We start from the raw sequence: 26,493 nt of genomic DNA, 5'->3' as shown, positions 1-26,493 counted from the left end.
TAGATGATCTTTCAGGTCCCTTCCAACTCTAACCATTCTATGATTCTGTGAAATATCTGTACTGATACTTCAGATAGGGAGGCTAGAATGCGTGTGGTCACACTGCAGCTATAAAGGAGGCTGTGGTATGAGTTTCAACAGTTAACATATGGTACTATTGTTGATCTTAACCTATTGGGTGAATGAGACCATAACATGAGGTTAGCATGAAGGTAGTGGAACCCATAATACCTGCTGTAGAAAGGAAAAGCTGCGTGTGGGTAAAAGCCTAGTTGTATAAATGATGATCTGAGAATCCTAGAGAAGAAACCCAAGGGTTTGGTGGAGGGAATTGTTAGGGAATATTGCCTGCACGTTTCTGTGTCTTGTCATCTGCATAGTGCAACGATTAGTTAGGGGTCCTAAGAAAGAGACGTCTGCTGAAATGATGCCAAATATTGCTTTGGTTATATAGCCCCTGCCACATGAACTTCCACAATGATTTTACTTTTTTTTTTTTTTAATTTCTGCTTCTGTTTTATTTTAGTTTCCTTTAGTGTTTAAGCACCTAAAAATGAGATAATGTTTTTTAGCTGTACTGCAGCAGTCTTCAGCTGGCTCCTACTCTACCTCTTCTGGTTTATCCTTTTATAGTAATAGTGAAGGACTTCAGTGCTTTTTCCTGCATCAAAAATCCAGCAAGCTTGTTGCTTTGACATACAGTTGGGAAATACTACCTTAAAAACCTAGTTATGTCCTTAGAATAGATTAAGAGTCTGATGTTTCTAATAAATTAGCAAGACAGTACATTTTCTGCTTGGTAACTGACTGGAAGGCAACAAGATTACTTACAGTGTTTAGTTTCAAATATTAGTTTTCTCTTCCTTAAATTGCATTAGTTATATCTAATTATAGCTACAGTTTGTGGTAATCAATTTGAAGCATAACGATGTGAGGTACCTCTCTTTATAAAGAATATATTTTGACTTGGAACATTAGAGGTATTTTGAATGCTGTGTGATTTTCATTTATGATTTGATTACACAGGTAATTGAAATGTGACAGACTCTGATAACGTTTTGTTGGAACAAATTGGTGAGTTCAACTTGTTTCTCAGATATATTTTTTTTTTTTGCCTTCATAAAGGTGAAAAAAAAAAATGAGAGTTTTCATCTGCTTGCCATACAGGTACTTATGAAGCATTTAATCTTTTTGCACTGGGTCTTAATTTTTCTTTCCATTGTGATGTCCATTGGAAGAAAAAAAAAAAAAACAACCCCCCCCACACCAATAAACCCAGCAACAGAGCTGTTAGTGTCCAATGACAGTAAACCAGACTTAAACATACTTTGGCAATTTAGGTGTAGATTATAATGTCAACTCAAAACTGTGCCACTGCAATTATGATATTCACAATTAAGTTATCTGGTAATTGAATTACTTCTTGATTATGATGAATTGCAAAACTGTGCCGTCACTTAAAGACTCCAGAGTAGCTCAATATTCGGTAAACATCTGTAAATGCTGTTACAGCTTTTTCCTTGTGATGAAACTGAATGACTAGCCTTAGGTGGAATGTCATTTAAAACAAGTATTTTTACTTCCATCTTGTAATATGTGTGGGGATTGATTGTGCTACTGCACACAAGCCAGCACACAAAACCTTTATTCATAAATAAATTGTTCAAAATACATTAAATGCTATATACATAGAAGCTATTACATGTGATTAGATTGTACGTGGCCAAATTTTCATCTTGGGTAACTTGATGGCTCCAGTCATGCAATTGTACACACTTAGATTTACTTACGAGTAGATTCATGAACTGCAGCAACTTGTTCATTTACGAAGAACTAAAGTGTGCGTATAAATTCTCTCAGCATTGGGACTTAAGTATGTTGTGATAAATTGTTTTGATGGAAAGGGTAAAAACAAACAAAAGGAGACTAAACAGAAACTGTTGTTTTCCTTTGGTGGAGAATCTGGGGAAGGATAGAGGGAGGGAAAGTAAAATGAGAAGTGTTCTCTACCAGACAAAAGGAAAAACTTGACTCTGAAACTTCCTGCAGAATGCAAATTTCTAATAAGCTAATTCAAGACTACTGATCCATATGGATACTATTGAAATGTTTCACTGAGGAAGTGTCTAAAATTTAATAATGTATTCATAGATTTGTACCTACCCATATGTGTAAATACACACATATGGCTACACACTGCAAGTATGGGTGCCCTGACATATGTAATATTACAGGTACTCCTCTAATACCATGATTTGCAATTTTTTTGTCTTTCTTCTGCTATTTGTAGATCACTAAAATTTCTCCATGGGAGATGTGGAACCCTGTGTATTAGATTTAAGCTCACTAAAAGCAAGCCTGCTTTTCCTGGCAATCTTAGAAATTGTCACAGATTTGTAGAGGGTCATAAGGTTAATAGCAGCTTTGAACTAAGTTCGAATGTCTTGCAATTGGTTTTATTTTCCTTTCAATTCATTATCAGCAGTGTTTAAAAAAAATAGCAATTAGTCATTCTGATAATTTTTTGGGTGAAAATAAAATGATCTAAGCTAACTTTTCTTAGTGCTTCCTAGTGATTTCCTGTGTTCAAAACCAAAAGAACCCTTCATTATTTGGTGTACATGTGTGTGTTTTTGTGTGAGAAGGTTTAGTGCAATGAGCTTGCTGCCTTCAGTCACATGTTGAAACAGATGAACCATGGGCGCTTCCTGAGGTGTTGTGTGTGCAAGCTGGTTCTCAACACCCTTTGCTGGGGCAGAAGTTTGCCCGGCTCCTTCCAAAGTGTGTCCTTCCAGTGCCACCTCTTGGTAGGTTCACACACTGACATAGCTGGAGAGTTAATTTTCATGAGTGAAGAGGTAGGCATACCCCTTAAAACAGAAACAGCCTTCTGTGCCGTTAGCTGCCTGCTGAGCATTAACCTCATATAGTATCAGTGGATACATGGAACCCTGGACTCCACATTTATTTGTTGAATACACAGTAGGCCTTATTCAAAGTGGAAGCTGGCTAATGCACCATGGATGGGTTTAGCGACATTGCTACAAAGGTTTGCATGCACTTGGATTTAGCTCAGTAAATAGAAAGCGGTAACATAATGTTTTCCAGCAGATTTTTATCAGTTCAGTGTGTCTACAAGCCTGGGTTATAGTGCTGAGTGGTCAGCAATTTTTACAGCTGATGTGAAAGGAGATGTGCGTTGGGTGTATAAAGGGTTGCATAATCTTATGTGCTCTGAGGAGTAAAATCAAGGAGCATGTCCTTTCAGAATGTCCTGCTTCCTGCTTCTCCCAAGATATCTATAGTGCTTCAGATTTTAGGGAGGAATATTTTCAGGTGGATAATGGCAGTACACAGCTTCCTGCAAGAGGATCCAATAATGAAAGGCAGTGGGTACTTAGCACCTCGTCTTCAAATCTCTCAGTTTCTTCATTCTGTCTTGATTTGATACCTTTCTCCTTTTTTAGGCTGTTGCTTAGGATTTTCTGTTGATTTACAAACTGGTAAATCTGCAGGTGAATGCTATTTGCTCAATAGCCCTTTCATGCTTAGGCATAGCAGAGCAAATACTGTCAATTTTGACCTTTGGTCAGTTTGTTGCATTAACATTGCTGCTTTATGGAGATGGTATTGGTGGTTATAGTGCTATAATCAATTGCTCCTTTACCCTTTACTTTGTTATGGGTTATACCTAAAAGTGCTGAGAAAAGCTAGAGATGAAGAAATAGCTTTAGAGAATACTCCATAAAGATGCTCATCTAATCTAATAATATAGATTGAACAGATGAAAAGAAATTGAAAAGTGCTATTCAAATGCCAGACAATACCAAAGAAATCATCCTGCGAAAGTTTTACAAGGATAATTAGGAAAGAAAACCACTTGTAACTGTACATACTTGAATGGGAACAGGGAGGTGAAAAGCTTTCATTATGTCAGTGGAGAAGGTGAAAAGCTTAATTTTTCTTTCGAGTTTACTCCTAATGAAGTTGTGGATTCCTGACTGACAATTGAGCCCAAAAGCCCTACTGCCAATCTCAGTAAGGGCATTCTTACTCATTTCAGCAGCAGATACTTGAGGTTTAATTGCTTCAGCGTTTCTGGTAGTTCTGTCCCCACCATGTGTTTTGAAAGCCCTTCATAATGCTTTTTGAAGGTCATACACAAGCATCATTACTTTCTTCTGGCTCCACTGGCAAGGCACAGGTCTGTAGGGACATAGAAAAGAATGGGTTTTCTCTGTAGTTTATCTGAAAGATGTAGAGATGCAGAAGTGTCTAAAATTCCTTTTGTCTGTGTGTATATGTGTGTGTTCAGTGTTTATTTGTTGGACCTGATTGGAGGGTCGCTCAAAAAGAATGAAAATTATAGCATCTTTCCCCTGGCAACAAGACTGACCCCTTTCAGAAGTAGTGCAACTGCTCAGAAGAGAAAATATCAGGCTTCTTAATGGAGAATTGCAAACTGCTCTCAATAAGTTCATTTTAATTTTGTTTATTTTTGAGGTTGCTGAAAGTATTAACAAAGTTTGTTCATCCAAAATGTTAATTTTGGAAATGTTAAAATTAACATTGGGGTTTGGTCACCATTGCCCAGATTGTGGTGCAAAATCTGTTCCCTTTGATGCCTGAACATCAAATAGCTCAGAAGATGGGATGCTTCTTGGGACTATATGAGGTATGGTTTAGGGCTTCAATTTACGTGTTTCAGAGCCAGAACGAGAATTTTTTTTCCTCCTTTCTCCTTCTTCTTGAAAACCAGTGTACAAGATCGTGCTTTGTGACTTTCTCATCTGCCTGTCCTATAAAAAAATCACTAAGCTTTGTGTAAATACTGGGCTAGAGAGAGACGTTGAAACGGTTGAGGCTCTAGGCTTGTGTTGTGGTTTAACAAAACCATGACAGCTTCTAAGTCAGGACATTCACACGGGGCACAAGAGACTGGCCTGCTTGGAGTGTGGTGATGTTATAAAATTTAATTTTTCTTTGGGATCAAAATGGAATTATTTTCATTGTCTTCGTGGTTCAATGAGAAGGTGTTTCTTGTAGCCCTCTGCATGACAGTTTTGTTCAAGTATTACAAAATCTGGAGCTCTGTTGGCTTGCATTATGGGTTAAGCAAGCTACATGGTTTCACTCTAAAACAGTGGGCAGTAAGACGAACTTTCTAAATTGTCTTTTAAGCAACATACCTGCTTTATATCACTACATTATATAGTAGCTATATAGCCATTCTGTATTTGTTCCTGCTCATTTTTGCTATTCTGAGTACAGCAGAGTGTTTCTGAAGTACCTGATTAGAAAGTGGTTATGACAAGGCTTGAGTTCTGAGGTGCAATCTATTCAATGTTGAATTGAAATCTTGGCCCGGATGAAGCTGATGCAAATACCTGTCTTCTCCCTTGAAGCCACCTTTTCCTGCCCTTCAGCTGTATCCAGACTGTCAGTGTATGCCTCTGCGTACAGTAGTTAATGCTCTACTCCTAGGATTATCTGCATTAAGAGACCAAAACCAGACTTTGATTCTGCTGTCACATTCAAAGTGTGAAGAGAATTGATTTGATCCAGGAAAGTTTCTGATTGGGATTTAAGGAGAATATTTTTGTGTCTGTCAGTGCCGTCTGTTTTGCCTTACGTGTAAGGACTGCATCTTTGATTTGGGCAGCTGCCTATGCCCGTTGTAAAATCAACCTGACAAGTTTAGAGTCCATGATGCCCTTTTTTGTAATTACATGTTTCTTTCTGAAACACAGCAGAGCTGATCTTGGTAGAATGTGGTGATCTCTCCCACAGCATATTTTATAGGCAAGTGATTACAATGCAAGTAGTGTGTTGCAATAATAATAAATCATTAACATGTAGTAATAACTCGTATATATGGAAACCTGCCTGAATAGCTTCTATAATTTTCTGTCATGTATGTGTTTTCCCCTTTTTAAATTTCTTCCCTATAAGTCGCAGAAGTTTTAAGGGGTATGGAGGTCCCCAAGGCCTCATTCATCATAGGCATAGTTACTGAAGTGTGTCTTCATTTTTCAGGAGATCTTCTGCCGAGATTCTCCTTCCTTGGTTTGATTAATGGATGGGAAGAGAAGCGTGCGTGGAGTAGTTAGAGGCATGCACTTCCTCTGCCTTTCAGAGGTGCATCCCAGGCTCGTGGCACAGGGGAAAGCTACTAGGGAAGAGATGAGTTTTCTGAAGTGCAGCATGATTTAGAGTTAGATTGCAAGTAAGATAAAGTCATTAGGTCTGATGATGATATTCTGGATGCTCTGGAAACTTGGCAATGAGAGTGGGGCAAGACTTTCTGAACTCAAGTGACGTTCCTGATGTGAGATGACTCTTCTACTACGAAAGCATGTGAAAGAACATGATTAATGGAAGTGGTACCACTGATTTCAGGCACAGTCAAAGCAGTGGGGAGTTTCAACAGCTTACAGGATAAGCACTGCAGAGGGTATTTTCTCACAGTGTACACTCCAGAGCCACAGCAAGGTATGTTGAAGAACAGCTTGAAGAGAAATGTAGGTGATGAGATGCTTCTTTCTTCCTTGCCCTGGGAAGAGGACTATCAATTTTCCGCTGTGGTAGCAGCAGAATAGTCCAAATGGTCCCAACTGATACTGTGGAAACCAGAGAGTATTTTCGATCACCAAGAGTCAAACTGATCTCTCCCAGTATTAGGCACATCATCTAAGCTAATTGTCCAGGCTCTTTCTGTGCCTGATTTAGATTTCTCTTAGTGTAAAACACACCTAAAGTGGATGAAATTAGCTGCCTTTTGGTGACACCTCTCATGGTTCCTAATGGGAGGCTTGGTTAACTGGCCTAGACTGGGTAGCTGACTGAAGTGAGGTGAGGTAATCCCTGCCAAGTTGCAAAGTTTATCCTGTGAGAGCAAGCTTGTTGAAAATCTCAGCTAGGTTTTAACTTGACATCCTGAAGGACTACTTGAATCTTTCTGATCATACTACGAGGTATTATGTTCTGGCAAAGTAGATTGATGATTTTCTCGCTCAGTGAGACCACAGCCCTTGTAGCCTCTGTGCTGGAGAGAGAAGGGAGGGGTAGATAATGGGAGGAGGAAGATAAAGGCATGGAGAAAGTACTGGCAGGCTGCTTACACCTTCTAACAGCACCACTGAATGTAAATGTGGTAGGAGGTAGAGGCAAACCTATGTGGAATGTAAACTGCTACAGTTCATAGAAACTCTCTCCCTAAAACCTAATCTGTACTATACTGTCATGTGGCCCACCAGAACTTCTGATATATTACCTTTGGCACAAGTTATGCTGTTTTGTTTCATGCACTGACTCAAAATGGAGTATGATATTGTCCAAAAGCAGGAATTGAAAAAATTCTTGTAGGTATAATGTTTGAGAGAGGCTTTCTCATCTCCAGTAATATCTGAACTAAACTAGGTGATTGGAATTGAGCAGTTTGTCAATTAAATTCTGCACCAAATAAAACTACTGAGTAGCGTTCTGGTCAGATGCTTTCCAGATGACTTTAGGAGATATGTCCATTGCAGAGAATAACAAGATTCAAACAAGATTGCTTTGTGCTGTGATTCTTTCACAAGATCTTCCTATTAGCAACATGCAATTTGGAAAGCTTTAACTAATGAATGGGTTCTTACTTGAGTTCCTAGATGAGAACCCAACCTAGGAGAAACAACAAACACCGTACTGAGAAATTATTGCCCTGCTCAATCTTGCATTCTCTGAGCCTGGATCTAGTTTTCAAGTGTCAATGGGAGTTAAACGCTTAATCCCATTTTCAAATGCTTTTAAATGCGTGAGCCAAAGTTCATCTGTATGAGTGGTACGGAGGGGCCTAACAACCCAGATCTTTCCGTTTGCATCCCTAACTCCCAATGATTTTCAATTGGACGCTGAGGTCCCTGAGCAGTTTATGAGATTCTGAAATGCTTACCTCTTCTGTATGTATCAGGAGGGATTGCAGTAACAAAGTGCAGTCAGGTGGTCCTCTGTCTGAAGCAGATGCCTAAGTGTATCAAAGGGAACTGTTTGTCCCAGCAGTTGCTGGGAAGAGGTGGGGAATAGTCGTGGGTGAATTCAACAACAGGTAACTGAATAATGCATTTGCTTAGTGGCGTGAGAACTTGTTCACTCTCTCCTTTTGCATTTATGTCGCCTGAGAACAGAGCACTATTTACAGCTCATTCCACGCTGAATTATTTCATTTGCTCATTATTCTAAATAAGAACTTTTTGTATGTCTCTATCACAGGTGAAGGAATCTAAATAAATTAAGCACATCTGCAAACAGAGCTGCTGCTGTATTTCTTATGAACAAATAGACAAACGGCAGGAAAAATATTCTCAGCTCGCTGCTGTGTCAGTGTGTTTCATCAGGATTAACTTCAGCCCGTGGGTATCTGTGTATCTTTCTTCACAAACATTTGTGATTTCCTGGCACTAGTTACCTAGTCCATACCAACAGAAACTTTTATGCTGAGATGAGTTACACAGATTGAGGAGAAACATTAGCGCAGCAGCTTGAAATGATTGAGATGTGCAGTGCCTTGCCCGAAAAGCTAGTTAGTTTGCTACTTTCACAAGGCAATTAACTACAGAAAATTGTTGATAGTGATCAAAACACATTGCAGTGTGGAGATGGTGGGTTTTTCAAACAATCAAAGCTTTGTAACCCTGATAATTATGTCAAAGTCTACATACCTTAAGTTACCCAAGTTTTTAAATGACTTAAATGCTTTGGAAAAACTGCCTCTAAAAAGGGGCTACAGAGAGTCCCAAGACCTAAACTTCATTTAATTCTCACAAGGTAAGGTTTGAAAAATTACCCGAGTAGGGATGGGATTTCTGTATTTTTATAACTTCTGATGTTTATCTGTAGAACTTCAAAGGCAGACTCTGGAAGTGGACTCCAAAGACAGAAAGGTATGCTTTGGTATTTTTATCTTGAGATTTATTGTTTGAATACACGGATTTGCTATCTAAAGAGAATGTTGTGCAGTGTGCTGGCTTGAAAATTCCCTTCTAAATATCACTCGGTATCACATACGTTAGTCCTGAGCTGCATGCAATCTCTGGTTGACTTGTGCTATTCTGGTGGTCTGCAACAGTGGAGCGCTTCATTTGCTCCTTGTAGCTTTCTGTAGCTTTTTTTGTACTGATGTTGTTTCCTTGTGTCATAGCGGTGCTTGCATTCTTCAACCATGCTTAGATCTCTTATTGAGCTTGATGCTGAACAAGTGATCTCAAGGGATAAAAGGTAGGGGAAGAGAGGCAAGAGGATTTAGAAGGACCTGCCCAGAAGTATGGTTGCATTGTCTTTCGTCTTCCTTATTTTAGCTTAGTCAGGGATGTGAAGGTCATGTCCATTGGCTTGGGTGGTTTCTTCTTTGGATAAGATCCAGCTTTTGTTATCTGCTGTGGGAAATGTGTAATGGCACTAAAACAGCATGAGAAGGGGATAACAGCCCTAGTACCTGGCACTTCCACATTTTCCTCAGCTATGTTGGGCTTCTGTCAACAAATAACTACATGGTTTTTTTTTTATTGTTGTTCGTCTTCAGGTCACTCCCATGATCTCATCTTGCATGAGAGAGAAAAATCAAATTAGTTTCTCAAAAAAATTGAATTGATGAAATCCAGTTTATGACAGCAGTCTGGCTTCCTTAGAGCAGCAGCTCTCTTATCAGGATCACAGCCTGAGGAGCTCTACAGCCCCTTTGTTTTTATGGTAATCAGATTGTTTCATCCCAGAATCCAAAATGCTGTTGGAGCATATTTAATATTCTAGCCTTTCCATGTGTCAAACAAACATTTGAGCTGTATCTAAGCTGGAAAACAAAATTACATGTTTTTTTCCTATACCTCTGTAAGGCTGTGTGTCTTTACACATATTGGTGAAGGGCTTTTCTTCGACCTAAATACTGCAGGGAAAGGTGAAGCTATATCTCACCAGCCACAGAAAAACCTAATGTTAGTGACGGCAGAGACACTGCAGGACAAGTAAGGAGAGCGTCAGATTCTGAATGCTACTTCATGATTGATGAAGATATGGGTGGTGCTGGTGGAATTTTCCAAAGCATCCAGGATTGACTGACTCTCTTGCCATAAATTACTCTGGAAGACCCCATTTGCAAAGTGATTTTAAAAAAACAGGCTGGATATAAAGAGGAGCTTTGAATGTCAAGCACTGATTTCTTGCCCAAAGCAAAATTGTCTTACACAGTATGGTACAATCTATGTACCTGTCTTTTACAGACCTAATTATAAGGATAACGAATCTTTTCTTTATTTTTTTTTGGAAACTCACCTAAAAACTGTCTTTAAAATCATAGCCCTCCTTATTCACATAACAAGATAAGAGACAATGAGCAGACAATACGCCATAGATTATTTTGCTAGGTGATAATGAAAGGCAAGGTGTTCAGAAGACATATTACTTAATTTTCAAAAAAGGTAGTTAAATATATAAATCTTTTCTCATAAATTCTCCCTGAATGGTCCTACTTGGAAATTTATCATGTAGAAGTATTTTAGTTTCACAATTCATTTTTTCCTACTTTACATCTTTAAGTTGGAGATTGATGCCTGATTAAAACTTCTCTCCCACACCAGAGAAATTTCCAATTAAAGAAAATCCTTAGCAAACAGGAACATGTCAAGTTAGAAAAATCACAGCTACCTGCTCTGTGGATTTTCCACCACATACTGACACCTGAGCTCTTTGTAGAGTACAAGAATAATTACAGTGCATTTGCATAGGCTGGTGCCGAGTTCTTGCAAAATAAATGCAGGAAAGGATTAGCATGCTTATTCACAGACCTTGCATATTTATACGCTGGATTCTCGAAATAATTGTCTCCTCTTCCCCCCGCCCCCCAATTTTATTGTCATATAATGTTTCTAGCTTGAAAATTTTAGGTAGAAAATTACTTTCAAACTAACTATATTGGAATTTGTAGAAGGAACCAAGTAGAAACAAAATCAATTTATTAAGTAAATATTGGCTCTGTCTGAATTTTTATGTGCTCTTTAAGTGTCGGGCCAGCGTGTATGATAACTTAAATGGTATTTCCAGCTGGTTGAGGACAGTCAGGATTCTCAGGGATAAGCAGTTGACTCTAGCTGGGATCAAACATCGACCTATAGTTTGCGTTTTTGCTAAAATGACAACTAGAAACAGCAGCTGAGATCAGGCCTCTGAGTACTCGGCTCTGTACACAGAGAAAGCATAATCAAAACAAGACCTACATGAACAAGACGCTTAAAAAGGGAGAATGAAGGCAGTGCTCTGAGAAGTTACTTGTTCGCTTGGGCTCTTCTCTCTATGCTGACTAAGAGAACTGGAACAGTCCTTGTGGGTTACTCAATTTGAATGTCCGCCTTCCGGTGCCAAGTTCTTCCCCAAGAAACCTGTTTCTGTGTAGTCTGTTTGACTCTCAATGTCCTACCTAGCATAGCTTCTACTGTTTCATTTGATAGGCATTTCTGTGTCACAGTAAAGAAGTAATATTCTGCCATTGGTAAAGGGAAAGGGTTTTCCCGCAAAGGGAAAATCAAGGAGAGCTCTCAAGTAGCAGAGATATTGTAGGAAAAGTCTGGACACGCTTTTGCAGAGGATGGAGATGGCTCTAGGCGATCTTTTAAGGTGCTTTTCAGTTCTGTGTCTCTGACTTTCTTAGCCCTTCAAAGAGATGATGCCTTCTGAGAATTAAAATTTAATTTCATTATTATTTGATTTGTTTATTGTTGGTGGACAGAGCACTAATGGGAGTACAGAAGGGCCTGTATTTTCTTTCCAGTTTTACTACTAGCCTGCTGCATGAATTCATGACCCTGCTGATCTGAGAGACTTTAAGAACCTTCTGGTGTGTCTTTGTTACAGGGACGGGACACTGCACAGTCCTCTTAAATGTCAGAAATACACCTGTCTTTTCATGGTGAGCACTGCTTTTGGTGAACAACTGCCATGCTTAAAGAAATTCTGCAAGCTTATGTACTGCATTGCAGAAAAAAATGTTTTTAATATTTTTTTAATTTTTTTTTTATTAGAATATGTACTGTGTTCCTTTTATTTATTGCAATTTATTTCTGGGTACTAAAACTGCACACTAACATGGATAGAAAGATCCTTATTACTTTGCTTAAGAGTCAGTAAGACTTAAAATAAATAAATGCATAAATTATTTACCCAGCATGGGTGTGAATTACACGCCTTTTGCCTGTAAAGCTATGCACTGCAAAAGTTATTTTTGATCCTGCAAATTGAAGGGGTTTTGAGATTATGGACTAGGCTTTTGAACGCTCTCATAGCTGATCTCACTGAGAACAATGGAGAAGAGCTTCCCCATTGAGAACAAAGGGAGCTGTGAGGTGCTGAGCACATTTGAAACTTCATCCATACGGCTTTAGATTGTGTGTTTTGTTAAGGATTCTCTCTGAAGGTCCAGTAGAAAGACTTAGCTTCAGCAGGCAATAGCACCAAGGGACGCTTATTTTTCCTCAGTTGGGCAAGCTAGGGCATACTGGAAAGTATGACTCCTAGATTCCAGGCTTGGAAGAACAATTTTGTTTCCAGCCTGAAAATTTCCCACTGCTGCTTAGTATAGGTCTGCTGCATTCACACCTATTTTTAAGCCTCAGCCCTCCACCTATTGCGTGTTTCTCCCTTGGTGTTTGCACTCTCTTCCCTCTGACAAGACAAGGTCTTTGCCTGCTTTTCTAACAGTGAACCCTTCCTTCAGTTCTTCTTGGTCTCCCTCTTTCCAGGACTCTTTCTTCACAAAAGCCTTTGGGGCTGACTTTTCAGAAATATGATCTCTTCACTCTACTTTCCCACCAATAAAGTCTTGTGCTAAAGCAGTAAGCGCTTTTCAACACTGACTTCCCTGTGAGAAAGTTGAATGGTTGTGGTTTAAAAACAGATATCTGCATTTCTTTGTTGCCTGTTAATGTCACAGTATCAAAGTGCTTCAGTACAGACTCTCATATCTCTGTGAAGCAGAAAAGTACTTTTATATCCATTTTGCAGAGGAGATGTAGTACAGACATGGTGCTGCATGACATTTTACTTAAGAAGCAGAAATATAAGCGTGGTCCATATTAAATAAACTATAATAAAATTGTAAATCTAGAATCATTTTAGCTTTACATGTGTATCTAGTAGGGACTTGGGTGGGTTGGTCCTTGGCTCTGCCTGTTTGACATATTCATCAAACAAAGCTAAATTCGTTACTGATAAAATCTACAGATGACAGTAAGGCTAAAGGAGTAGCAATTAATAAAGAAGAGGTCAAAATCATTGCAGTCTGCATGCAGCTTATTAAAAAACTGCAAACAATGTGCATTCCAGTATGATCATGTGAAAAGACAAAGAATGCTCACCCATATACATGCATGGGTCTGGGATCTGTCGTAGGACATCATGTCTGTAGAAAAGAGCTGGGCACTATGATGGGTGGTGAATGGGATATTGAATGATGGATGCCCTATGGCGCTTATGAGTGAAAAGACTTACATGAATCCCAAATATATAAGGAGCAATATACAGTTGGAGCATTATGTTTCTGTTGTGCTTTGGTACTGTTATGACCACTTCTGCAACGCATCTTTAATTTTCCTTTCTATAGCTTAAAAAGTAGTGGGAAAATTGAGAACTTCAAGGAAGATAACTGAGATACTGAAAATTGAGCTATCAGTTGTAAGCATACTTCCTTATGTATTCTATTTCTTCAAAGAAAAAGTAGATCAATGTGATGACAATCTAGCAATACCTATTTGAAAGCTTGAGAAATACAGGTGTCCAGCTATCAAAGGCACAGCAACATGCAGTGACTAAAAATTGAAAGCACAGCTTCATTTTGAGTGATCAGGATAATTAACGTCCGAATTTTTCAAGGGTCATTGCAGATCCACCCCACAATGAAGCTTAAATATGAAGGAACAAGCCTTCCTAGTGCATGTCATACCAGAGTTGAAGCTGGAAGGGGAAATTGGTTCTAGATGGCTGTATCGTCTGAGTCTTAAGGCAGTACTTAACCCCAAGGCTGGGGTTGCTTAGTTTTGTTTTTTTTTGTTTGTTTGTTTGTTTGTTGGGTTTTTTTCTCCCCCTTTTTCTTAAGCCTCCTGGATGTAAAATGCAACATCCTATTTCCAGGCCTACAGAACTGGACGTGTTCTAGTTAGTGCCCTCAAGACTAGAAGCTGCAGTGGTCTGCTGCATTTGCTTCCTAAGAAACTAGGAGAACAATAAGAAATAACGGAGAACTTTAGTAGGAAACTAGGAGGCATCCCATTTCTGCAGTGTCACCAAATTTACTTGTATATTAGATTTAGGTGATAGCTTGCTACTTGAGTAGCTCTCTACCATCCTCTTTCCTATTCATTTGCCCCTGCTCTTCTAAAAATTCATTCAAACTCGAAGAGTAAATTATCATCTTTAATGCTTATTTCATTATATCTAGCACTGAATCCACTGATTTCCATAAAATATATCCGGAAGGGTACTGTGTCATTCTCCTGAACATTGCAGGAGACACCTTAAAATGTATATGCTGATTGAATGTAGGAAAGCAGGATTTGAAGGTTATGAGCTCTCTTGCTTTTCTTAGCTATTCTGTATTGCCCTTATTTTCATGTCAGTTCCCTGCCAACTTCTTTTCTGTATGAAGTAATCATATTCAGGATTAGATTGTAGGATAGCAATAATAATAGAAGACTTTTTTTTTTTTTATTTTAAACAGCATGACATGTACCCATGCTCAAAAAATTCTTGGAATATGGCCATGACCTCATTTCCTTCCTGTTCTTTCACCATCACACGTGCGCTTGATGGGAGGGGCAGTTGTTGCCAAGTACTGAATCGCACGAGGTCCAAGGGGTGTTTTCCCTTCTCTCATCAGCCAAGGTGAAGCGTTTGTTGCAACCACGGTAAGGTCCAATAATGTGCACGTTGATGAGAAAACTGCAGAGCAAATAGAAGTACGGCAGCCTTTTGTGTTTGTGATTCAGCAGGCACACAAATCTGAAAGTGCCTCTTCTGCTTTGACATTATCTACGGGTTCAATCTACAATATGCTGATTCTATCATAATACAGAAAATTGGTTAATTCCCTCTGGAAATTTACAATAAAAATAATTCTCCCCTTGAACTGCTCTTGCTTCTTCCTTTGATTGGATGATGCTATCGCCTTTATTCTTAAGCGGGGGACAAAGAGAGCATTTTTATTGCAAAGTATGTGCTTTTATATAAAATCTGCACACTTTCTGCACGTACTTTACACTTTCCCTATAAATATTGGCAAGTGAAGATAATTAGTCAAACATATTTCCAAGTTGCCAGGACACATGCAAAACTTAATCATTTGCAAGTGGATATCAAATCACTTGAAATTTCCTTCCCCCTTTGTGAAAAATTTTTCCCTCCCCACGCCTTGGCTTCTTCATTTCTTTGAGTGTTGTCCTCAGCTGGGGTGTCCAGCTCAGCACTGGAATTACAGGTATTGGCTGATATGGTGATTTTACTGTCCCAATAGAAGCTATTTTACTAGTTAAATGGATGTGTTTTATTCATCCACCTATGGAAGGTGAGATAGCTTGGCAATAGCAAAAAACTCTAATTCAAAGTTTACACCTGTTTCTGTGGAGTAAAAACTATCCAGGAGCTCTAGGAATAAGGCATACATTGTTTCGTCAGGGAAGGTAATTAATTAAGCACCAGTACAACTTCACTATCCACTATGTGGATGAACTCTCGAAACTTTATAAAGTAGCTGCTAAGGATCTGACAGACATCATGAGCTTGTCATGGTAATTAGGAGGTGGGACTCATGGCTGGTGGCATGAAAATAGATGAGAAGAAGGAGATGGTGATCGCCTCTTCTGGCTTCCTAATGTCAGACACTGTGAATTTCCTGAATTTTAGTGTCTTTATGGGTAATACACACTTGAAAGTCATTGTGGCTCTGCTGTTAATGCACAGTGAAACAAGCCATATTTTATAGGATGCAACTTCTATTTTCCATATGTGTCATTGTAAAGCTTTGTAGCATCTTTGTGTCCTCTTTCTGAATTCACGGCCGATGAAAGAAGTTCTTAAAACAATGTTGTCAAGCATTTGCCTTATGATACAAGTTAGCACGTACTTGATAGCCTTGACTTGGAGTGAGCACAGATGGCTAGAAAAGGGCCCTCTGGGGAGCGGTCTGGAAGGGCTGCCTTGCCAAGTGTGTGTTTGCCCAAAAAAACATTCTTAAAAATGACAGGCTGGTTGTATAGTCCACAGAAGGAAATACACACCTTGCTCAAACCCAAGTACTTCAGATTGCTTGCCCTTGCTTGAATTGTAGACTAGTCATGACTGACGTTGGCCTTCTCACAGACAGTTTTCATCTATTAATAGTTGTCTTCTACTAATAATGCCTGTGGTAGAAAACACAGATGTAGAGAACCACAATTTTGTAATGTACCTCTGCAGTCTTTGAGGCATGCTGGCAAATACTGGAATACTGTACTCATGCTGGTTCCTAAGCTTGGAAGGCTTTGTGAGAAACTCCCTGAAACAGAATTTCTTGCTGCAGCTGTAAGAAGCGTGATTTCTGCTTCCTATTGAGCTTTACTGGCTCGCTTAGTTCTCATAAAACATAGGAAGAAGGAATCTGCTGTGTAAAATCTTGGTTTTTCTTTTTTCTCTTTCTTAATTTTTAACTCATTTATTTACTTGCAAGAAGCAATTAGTTTTCTTTGCCCCAAAGTAATAGTTCTATTGCTGACTTGGCATACCTTCAATGAGGCTAAATAAAAAAGATCTGCTTAATTTCCAGAAGACTAAAGAAAAATAACATGCCTGCCAAACACATATCATTTTCATAGTCAGGCATTTAGGTTTGATATTAGTTCAAGCTTAGCAAAAGGGCAGGGAAGAAGGGTTGGCTCTGGCCAGAGACAGAGTAGGTAGAATTGCCACAGCCTTTGCGTTGTCTTCCTTGCTTATTCTAGATTTTTGGGAAAACCATGCAAATGGCCACTGCCAAAGCCAAGGTGGAGTCATGGCAATCTGCAACCAGTTTTGAGGGGGAGAAAATAGCAGTAGGACCCTCAGAGCAGTTAATGCCTCTACAAGCAACGTTCCTGATATCAGAAGCAGGAATAGTTGGTCTGGGTTTCCATTTCAGCTTTCTCTGGTAAGAATAGACCACTCTCCTCCTGTGGCTGGCAGAGGCATGGTTTAGGCATTTTCATGGGCTCCTGAGAAGCTGCATAATTAATCTGCAGTGAAAAACATATAATCTACACAAGTGCTCAGCCCCCACGGAAAGGGAAACGAGACTGAGACTCCTAATGTTTAGGGATTTTCTCTTTGGTCTTCTGCTTATGAATGCAATGGTCTGTACTATTTCTTCTTCCCCGAAAGGGGAGGTGTATATTCTGAGGTGACTAGAGAGCTAAGCTGACACAAATAAAATGAAGGAAAGAATTTAGAAATATCTTAGTAGCTTGCATTAAACAGGACTCTTTTTTTTTTTTTTTTTTTGTTATTTACAAATGATCTAGACAGAACAAATCTTTCAGAAACAGTTAAAGGCTCTTAAGGAAACCAAGATTTAATTTTGCATTGAATTCTTTATGTACATCCAACTTAAAAATACTCTTTTTTTTAAAAAAAAAAGGTCTCATAAACATTAAAAACTATTTGGTTGCAAGCTATTTTCCTTCTCCATATTTGGAATTTTTTTTTCTTTTTTTTTTTTTCTGAAGGAACTAAGCAACCTCTCATTCATGGGGAAAAGCTATCTGTAACAGCTGTATAATAACTTTGCCTGTAAAGTGACTTACCATCATTTGGTATAACACATTCCAGCCAGTTTGTTGCCAGCCAAATGAGTTTATGACGAACAGTTGAGTTAAGGTATCATTCTTGGTTTTTAACTGCTTCTGTGTAGTACATTACAGAAGTAGTGAGCCCGGAGCATTACCTGCCATGAGAACACACCCTGCAAATAAACTCACCCTTAATTCTGCTTTTCTGGTCCCTTGTGATTATAAAATAATGATGCGCTTTCCGTTTTGTATTAGAATATTAATATACCTAACTGTTTTCAGGATTTATAGAGTTTTCTTTTTTGAGAGAGAGTTTATAAAAACACTCCTACTTTCTTGAACATGACAGGTTTGTATATCTATTAGGTATAAAGCTGGGCAGAGTCCATCAACTTTCCTTAAAATTGGACAAGATAGAATAGGGCATGTCAAGTTCTGTTCTGGTATGCCCTTTGAAATGGACATATATTACAACACTCTATTTAAAAAGAAAAGGAAATTTAAAAAAAGGTAATATCATAATGGTTTTCTTCAAAACACTTTGGAAGTTCCAGGGTATGGAAGGACTTATTTTGAATTGCCACCTTCTGTTATGACAGTGGAAAGGAAATATTTTTTTGAATGAAGGTGAACTTTAGATTTCTGACAGGTGATCCCCACTGCAAAGTGCCACAGTAGCCTCTTGCTTGCTTAACAGTCCAAAATCTTGGTCTTGCTGAGACATTACAGATGTTGCTTTCAGCAGCTGTAATTATTTTCAGTTGTCCCTTCTGATACAACATATCTCTCGATCCTTCAATTAAATTAAGTATGTCCGGTCAGTAAGAGATCCCAGCTTTTACCAGTCAGTCAAAAATAAGATGAACTGGAGACAAGATTGTATTGCTTTGACTACCTAGTGTGTTGGGTTTTTTTGAGGAGTAAGTACTGAAAAAAGGCAAATTAGGAATAACAAATAATTTTGTTAATGATAGGGAATGAAGAGGGAAAAAAGTTCAGATACAATTTGAAAACTTAAAGCAGAGAGGGATGGTTTTGCCGGTGGTTAGCAGTAGCATTTCATCAACAAGCAGCCAAAAATAGAATTGCTTCAGCATCACATGGCCTGGTTTGGAGAATGAAAGGAGACCACTGGGAAGAGGCTGTATGACTTTGTAGAGTCTCCTAGTCTGGAGATTCTCTTGCCAGTATTTCCTACACCAGACTGATCAACTGTAGTAGAATTAGACAGAAGCATCCAGAGTTGGTGTGAAGACCATGAGGGACAGAAAATGCAGCCTGGCTCTCGGCTAAGCAATCTCAATAGTGTGGAGAATGGGAAGCTGCCCAGCGAGTTTTCACTTCAGGCTGTAAACTGCCAATTCTGTATTGGCTTTCTAAGAATGAAGAAATGTGAGTCAATTTTGACTTTTCTTATTAAGCATCTTTGTGAGTTGCCTCTTTGGACTTGCTGGAGTTTGAAGCCTGAGCCAAAATGCTGTGTTTTGAGATTTGCTTGCGTGTTAGTGGTGTTTGCTAATTTTCTCCAATTAAATGAAAAAAAACAGCCCTGCTCCCTTCTTTTCTCTGTTGGTCCACAAAGCAATGGAAAGTAAAAAATGCAGAAAGAAACAGAAGGAAAAAAATCCCGTATGTCTGTGTGATGCTGATCAACCCTGAAGACACAATTTTGGTAATCTGGTGCCAGTGCCAGCAGCAATAATGCAATAGGAGCCTCTTAGTGATTAAATATCCTTCTTAACATCAGTAATAATTACTGTGTACACTTAAGCAATAAACTAATCCCTGACTCCAATCCTTTATAATTAAGCTTAATGAATTGAATTGTCTTTAGTGTCAGATAGGCCTAAACTTTTCCTAAAACTACAAGGAAAAGAGATATAATAAAAAGCTTTTGCAGGAATAATACAAGTATATCATGACATCGTGTTTCTTTAAAATAGGAATATCTGCAATTGACCAAAACACATATTTATTGAAAAAAATATGTAAAGGAAATGCTGCTGTTGCATTTTAGCCTGTTGTCTCCCTCCACCCTCTAGTTATAGAGGCTTGTTGTTGTTTTTCAGAATTCCAACAAATATTTTGATGATGCGTTTATACTCTCTTTTTAGCTCACTTTCACATATTATTTCTGAAACTGTTGCAATGGGAAAAAAGCTGGATCAATCAAGTAGTCATGATTGAGCTGGATTTTCAGAGCTCTCAGTAATGGTCTAATTCTGTTCATCATTTGACATGAGAAGAAGCAGTATTAGGGCCAGCAGAAAGCTACGAGGTAATATTGCAATTTGGGCTATTTTAAGGACTAGAAAACTATTTTCTTCTCATTCAGTTTTGTGGATTTATTAAAAATAATAATAAAAAGATTCTGGATAGGATCTCATGGCGAAAAAGTTACATGACCCTAAGTTTTGGTTTGTAATTGATTGAGCCTCAACATTCCAGACAGTCAATGGTACAAAGAAACATTTCATTCAATCCAGACAGGTTCCTACATGTGTGTAGTATAGCAGTTGCTGAAAGTGGTTGAGGGATGGAGTGGGATCCTGGATCATGTAATTTCTTCTTGCTGTAAGGGGAAAGAAATAAAAAAAAATGTGGTTCTCCTCCCATGCCTTTGATTGTTGATCTCAATGCAGAGTGATCTGGAATTGCGTGTTTGTCTGGCACGCATATTCTTTTTTTCTGCTGCTCATGCAAATGTGAAAATTTCCTAGGGCCTGCATCAAAACCTCAACTGTGGTAAACTGATGTCAGTGGACTTTGGTGCAGACTGGTGTAGCCCCAGAGAACTGCAAAATCTTAAAAGGTCTGGATCTTCTGCAGGTTTCGTGCACCTAGATGTGCGCTTTAATAGCTATTTAGTGTCTTTAAAATGTCTGCTATTTGCTGGTATTGACTTTTCTGAAAATTCCCTTAGATGGCACTCAGGCTGCCTTAAGAAAAAAAAATCTAACCCAAATCCCTTACGCAATCCCCATTAAATGTAAATGTTCAGTCATTTCAATCTCAATGTGAGATTTTTGTCTGAGGCAGGATTTAATGTGGTGCTTATTCACATCTGTGGGAATATATTAAAAAAAATCAGAATGACCCAATGTTCTAAAATGAAGCACATAAATCATATTATGTCATTAATCAGATTGCCATATGTAGTTGTGAGCCTCTGCTTAATTTGACTGGTATATATCAAAATATAATGCATCAAGTAAAAGGTATTTTTAAAAGGGATGAAAGTAGCATGTACTCCATTACCATTTCTATTTTTTTTTATTAATGGTCAAATGGAAAAAGCTCATTTGCAGTGGTGATGACTTGAAAACTTGGCAGTAGTGTTTTTGTGTTCCTGGTGAAATAAAAAAAATGCGAGAGTACCTGTGCCTCAGAAATGGCAGAGGTTTGTGTGCGTACATAAGTGTGTGTGCATATTCACATAATTTACATAATCCCATTTAAGAGCCTTTTTACAAATGGGGCAATGGAAAATGTCTTGAATGACACTTCTCTGGATATCCTCTGCACTTTCAGTGCAGTGAAATATGTAAAGGTCCAATGAATCAAGTACTTTACAAGGCAAAGCGCCTCTGATTTTTCCATCCTTTATGCATATGGGATTGAATGTGTAGTTTTCTTGACTCAGACAGAAAGCAATCATCACATAAAAAATTTGCCAGCCATAGCCTGGTTTGCAACTGGCTGTGTGATTTTAAAGATCTTTTTATATGGTTTTCCCTTTTCCATTCTGCATAATACTTCTTATTCTGATCAAGATTTGGCTGCTTTATCACCGTTCCCATCAGAATTTCTCTGTCTTTTATTTTTAAAGAATGTTTTTGAAAGGAATCAACTCATTGTGTTTTTTACTTCTTTCTGAGCTTGACATTCATAATCACGAAAATCTAAAAATGTGCTGCTACTGTGCTGGAAATGGATATAATGCATGCTAATGAAGACTTCAAAGGAGGAACTGTTTTTATTATTTTAGTTTAAAAATGACAGATATATTTTCTTGAGTTAAACCTAAAGAGCACATTTGAGGTGGTTCAGGGAAGAAGCAGAAGGAGGTACTAATTTACAAGATGAGCAAGGCTGTTTCTTGTCATCTTTCTTTCTGTGAGCATTTGAACTCTGGCAACTCTACTCACCTTTTTGTGGAGCTTACGTGGACTGCTTGAAAGTTTCTGTAGTTGGTTACACACTATCTTTTTCTGTCTTTATATTTTATGGAACTTGGATTGAAAATGCCACCATTGTAAACAAATCACAAGCACTGAGTAAAATGTAAATATGAACTTCTAAGTTTAGGTGACAATTGTAATAAAAGCTCTAACTGTGGGAAGAAAGATAAAGCTAGTCACAGATACACTTTAGTCTCTGCCTCAGAATTGCTGATGAGGGGTTTGAGAAGCTGAAATAAAATAGAGGTTTTCTTCTTTTCCTGAAATCCCTGTCATCATTGTGCTTATTTAAGATAACATTTCCTTTTACTATGATTCATTGCTGCCAATGCTTTTGATATTAGTACTTCAGAAGCCCACTTTCCTGATACGTCCAGATTACCTACTTCAAGCCATTTGCTTGTACGATCTGCAAAGATTGTTTAGTGACTTGATGAATGGCGGTTAGTATGGTGTGGGGAAAAAAAAGGCACATAGGGGCTGCATTTCAACTTTTCAATTCATCTCAGGGCTTCGACAGCATCCTATCAAAAGGCTGCTTCTGAAAGAAGATGGGCGACTATTTGTGTAAGACAATAAATGGATTTCCTGGCTTATAGGGAAGTCACCTCTCTTTCTGGTTCAGCTTAAGGTGTACGTGCAGACCAGGACCGGTACAGCCAGAACTGGCTCAGTTTCTGACCATGCTGTCCTTGCCCGTCTGATCTCTGCTGCTTTCTTCCTGTGCTGCGTCTGCTAAGCATGATCTTGCTCTGTGTCAGGTGACTTATTTCTCATCTGTGTAAGCGGGCTCATCACTAAAACCTGAGTCTCTTGTATCTTTGAATTACAGGCTTTACAGCATAGAGTTAATTGCTGTATGCATTTTTCAGTGATAAATGGATAGAAATTTACATTCTGTGCATAGTTATCCCTCTCATGTTCTGTAACTTGCTCCATGTCGCATTTGCCTGGCTGCTGGTTTTGCACTGTTTCGCTGTATTTTTCTCGTCCAAGTTGCTCCTTTAGGATGAGTTTTCTTCTCAATATTACTGCATGCCCTTTGAAGAGCTGCACAGGGAAGCTGATACACTCCAGTTCCAAGTGTAGTCCACGCTGCTCCAACTCGAAATTCAGAACTGGAAACCAGCCTTGCCTTGATGGTGGCTTTATAGTTCTAGTTCAGGGGCTGCAGCTAACATGAGTACTTTGTTTTGGGTTCTATGTGGCACATATTGAAGAACACTGTCAGCCAGCCTCTAGAGACTAGCAGAGAAGATGGAGCAAACAGAAGTATAGACCTTTGTGGTGACTCATTCAGGGCTAAATAGCAGTTTGGTCTCGGACGTTGTTTTTCTTTTTCTCAGCGGAGTTGTGTACAGAATGGGCTATGTTGCACTCTTGCACTGTATGGCCCTCTCTGCTTGTCAGTGGTACAGGTAGTTTTCAGCTTGTCACTTGCTTGATGTTGCTAGTGCTCCAATAAGCTTTCATATGTATGCATTCTTGCCAAGTATATGTCCTTTGTCTGGCCTAACCTACCTCTGTTTCTTCTCGTTTTTAAGCGTATATGCCACATTAAAGCCATTGGTGGAATTTTCTGCTGGGAGATGGCACTGCAAGCTGAGAAAGTGAATGATAAGTAATGAGGGAAGTGAAGAGTAATGTGTAAATGCAGAAGTTTTATATTCTGAAAATTACTGTAGCACCGAAGGCCCCAGATGAGTAAAAACAATGCGCCAACATTTCATCACAGCACAGCCTCTCATCAAAACTTCAAATAGAATTTTTAGATCCATGTACTATCATGAAGTATTTATAATTATTGTGCCAGGAAATCTAGCTGGTGGTTCTCCAAAATCAAAGGATTAAAAATAAAAGAAACATAAATGAATAAATAATTATAGACTCTCTCTGTGGATTCTTTAAACCTAGGGTGTCAAAGTTTTTCTGTAGCAGGGGATGACTGACGTTTTCAATTGAGATCCCCGGGAGAGAAATACAAAATGTGCCAGTAGAGGAGGGAAGGCTTTACTGTACAGAGCTCCTAGTGAAATCAGTAGGAGATTTCACTAGGATATCTGTGCCCTGGTAGTTAGGGGTAGGTGTTTGGTTTTGGGTTTTTTTTTTTTTCTAAGATATTCAGACACCAAAATAAATAGGCAACAGTTTAGTATCTAAATATCTCTCAGGATGTGGCCCTTGCTCAAGTGGATACTTATGTTCAGCTGCAACATGTAAACATTGTGTTATGCAGAGGGCATTGCTGCAGAAGGAAATCCTTAATTCTGAGGATTAAAGTTCGGGCTTTCTTCATAGCATGCGGAGAGAACTAGGGCCAAACAACAGTGGTTCTTGGAAACCATTGGGGCACTGAGCTCCTAATATGATCAGGGTGGAAAGATGGAAGAAGCACAAGTTGGAGGCTTCTAGCTAAGGGCCTGGGGTGATGCTTCTGTCTGCTTGGTATATTGTGTGGGCAGGAAAGCAGGCTGCAGGAAGACAGACAACTGGTCGTGGAAGGCAGCAAAATCTCTTTGAGTAGCAAGGTAGTGAGAGAGATGAAAAACACTCAGATCTGTCTGGTCCTATCAGTCTATTCGCTGGACTTGGGACATACCCATCCAGCAGTCTGAAAAGTAACCCAGGATTTGCCTGCTGATACGACATTAGAAAGATATAAATTATTTCTGCACAAGTTTACCTGGAGCTGGGGAGAACCAGTGTGATCTCAATTGCTGTGTGCTGAGCTGAAGGTAAAAAGTCATGCTGGGATACCCTGTGTCCATACCCGGATGCCGGTAGGGCTGGGGCAGTGTGCAGGGTGAGTGAGACTGTATGCAAATGATACCCTTTCTGCACAAGGAGGGCTTCTTTTTTGTGAAGTGCCATGTACTTGTTGTGCTGGTGGTTGAGAATAGACCTGGTGGTTAGTCTTTGCTGTCTCTAATTGCCCAAATGAGACAGAGGTAGCTAAAGACACTGGCATGACTTGCAGGAGGTGCCAAGTAACACAGAACTGATTTTTTAATTTGTTTTCTTTTTAATATGATAACGGTTACATATGCCTTACCTGGGATGGGGTCAAAAGAAGTTCAGTTTGCAGAAAATAAAAGATATCACAGAATGGACAGACAGGGGAAAAAAGAAAAAAAAAAAAAGGGAAGAAAAAAAGGAAACAGGAGCACTTCAGAATCCTCACCACGCCTCAATATCTTGATTGAGCAAGTTGCTTTACCCTACTAGATCGCAGTTTTTTAGAAAGAGATCCCATATTCTTTTAAGGTCTAGCGTGGCAGCATTGTATCTTAACATGCATTTCTCAGCTTTTGGTGATACTCTGATGTGTATTACGTTGTTCTACTCCCGCTGCAAAGCTGAATCAATCTCAGTGCCACAGTTAAATACTGGATGATTTAGTGTGCCATCAAAAACTGCATAAACTACCTATTAGAAATGTATTAAACATTCAGCAGGAAATTGACTGTTCATATATCTCCTTGTTGTAAGAATACCTAAGTAGTGTAGCAGTCATTACCCAAATTATCTAAACTTAGTTAATTGCACAACAATGTGATGATGATTTTGTGACTGATGATTTTGATTAATAGAGTGCAAGACTGAAGTATGACAAATATAGTTGAAAAGATGGGGCTGGGTTTCCGTGAGCAAATGACAGGGAAACGTTTGCAGTGGTGTTCCCTAATTCCCACCAGGATCTAGATGCTCAGACCTGTGACCTTTTCTATAGCAGGTAGTTCTCCGTCCTAGTCATCACAATTCCAGTGGCAAATTCAATGAAACAAACACTGTGCATTTCACACTAACAGTACTAATTTACTTTGCCAGATTTATGTCAAGGAGAGAAACAATTTTTCAGTTATGTTAGATTTTTTGAACAGACCTGAAAGAGTCTTTGAATCCCAAGATGATAATATGTGTCCTGACAGTGGTACAATTTCCTTTACTGATGGAGTAGGTTCACTGGTTGCTTATTACTCGCACACAATGGCAGAAAAATCCCAATTGTTAATCTGCATGTTAGTCTCATTTTGTTATGAAGTGCTGGATAGGAAGCCAGCTCTAATGGTTTAAAATGTGATACAGTTTATCAGGGCGCTTTAAAATGTCTGACACCATTTTGAAATAGATACTGTCGTTCATATGGCTAAAATACTGGGTGAATATGTACTTACGCTCTAGAATGAGGGGATCAGTCCAAACAGATGATGGGAAAAGAAGTCTGTGCAGTGAAAGATACCACGGGGATACTCTTCACCACCATTCGTGCATTGGATGAGGCCACAGATAGTAAGGCCAGAATGAACTGTTTTCATCATATCTGGCATTTGTAGGAAATGATGTGGAGCATTGCCATGCCTCATAGCTTCCATTTGAGCTTCATTACTCCTCTAAAAGTCTGTCTACGTTTTTAGAATATTTCTGTGCTTTCATTTTGAAAATACAGAACGCCTGGAAAACAGAAAGAATGGTTGGGAATGGGAAACATACCTTGAGTT

This window comes from Rissa tridactyla, chromosome 5 (genome assembly GCF_028500815.1).
Source record: "Rissa tridactyla isolate bRisTri1 chromosome 5, bRisTri1.patW.cur.20221130, whole genome shotgun sequence".
NCBI lineage: Eukaryota > Metazoa > Chordata > Aves > Charadriiformes > Laridae > Rissa > Rissa tridactyla.
Note: the sequence above shows the minus strand (reverse complement) of the source record.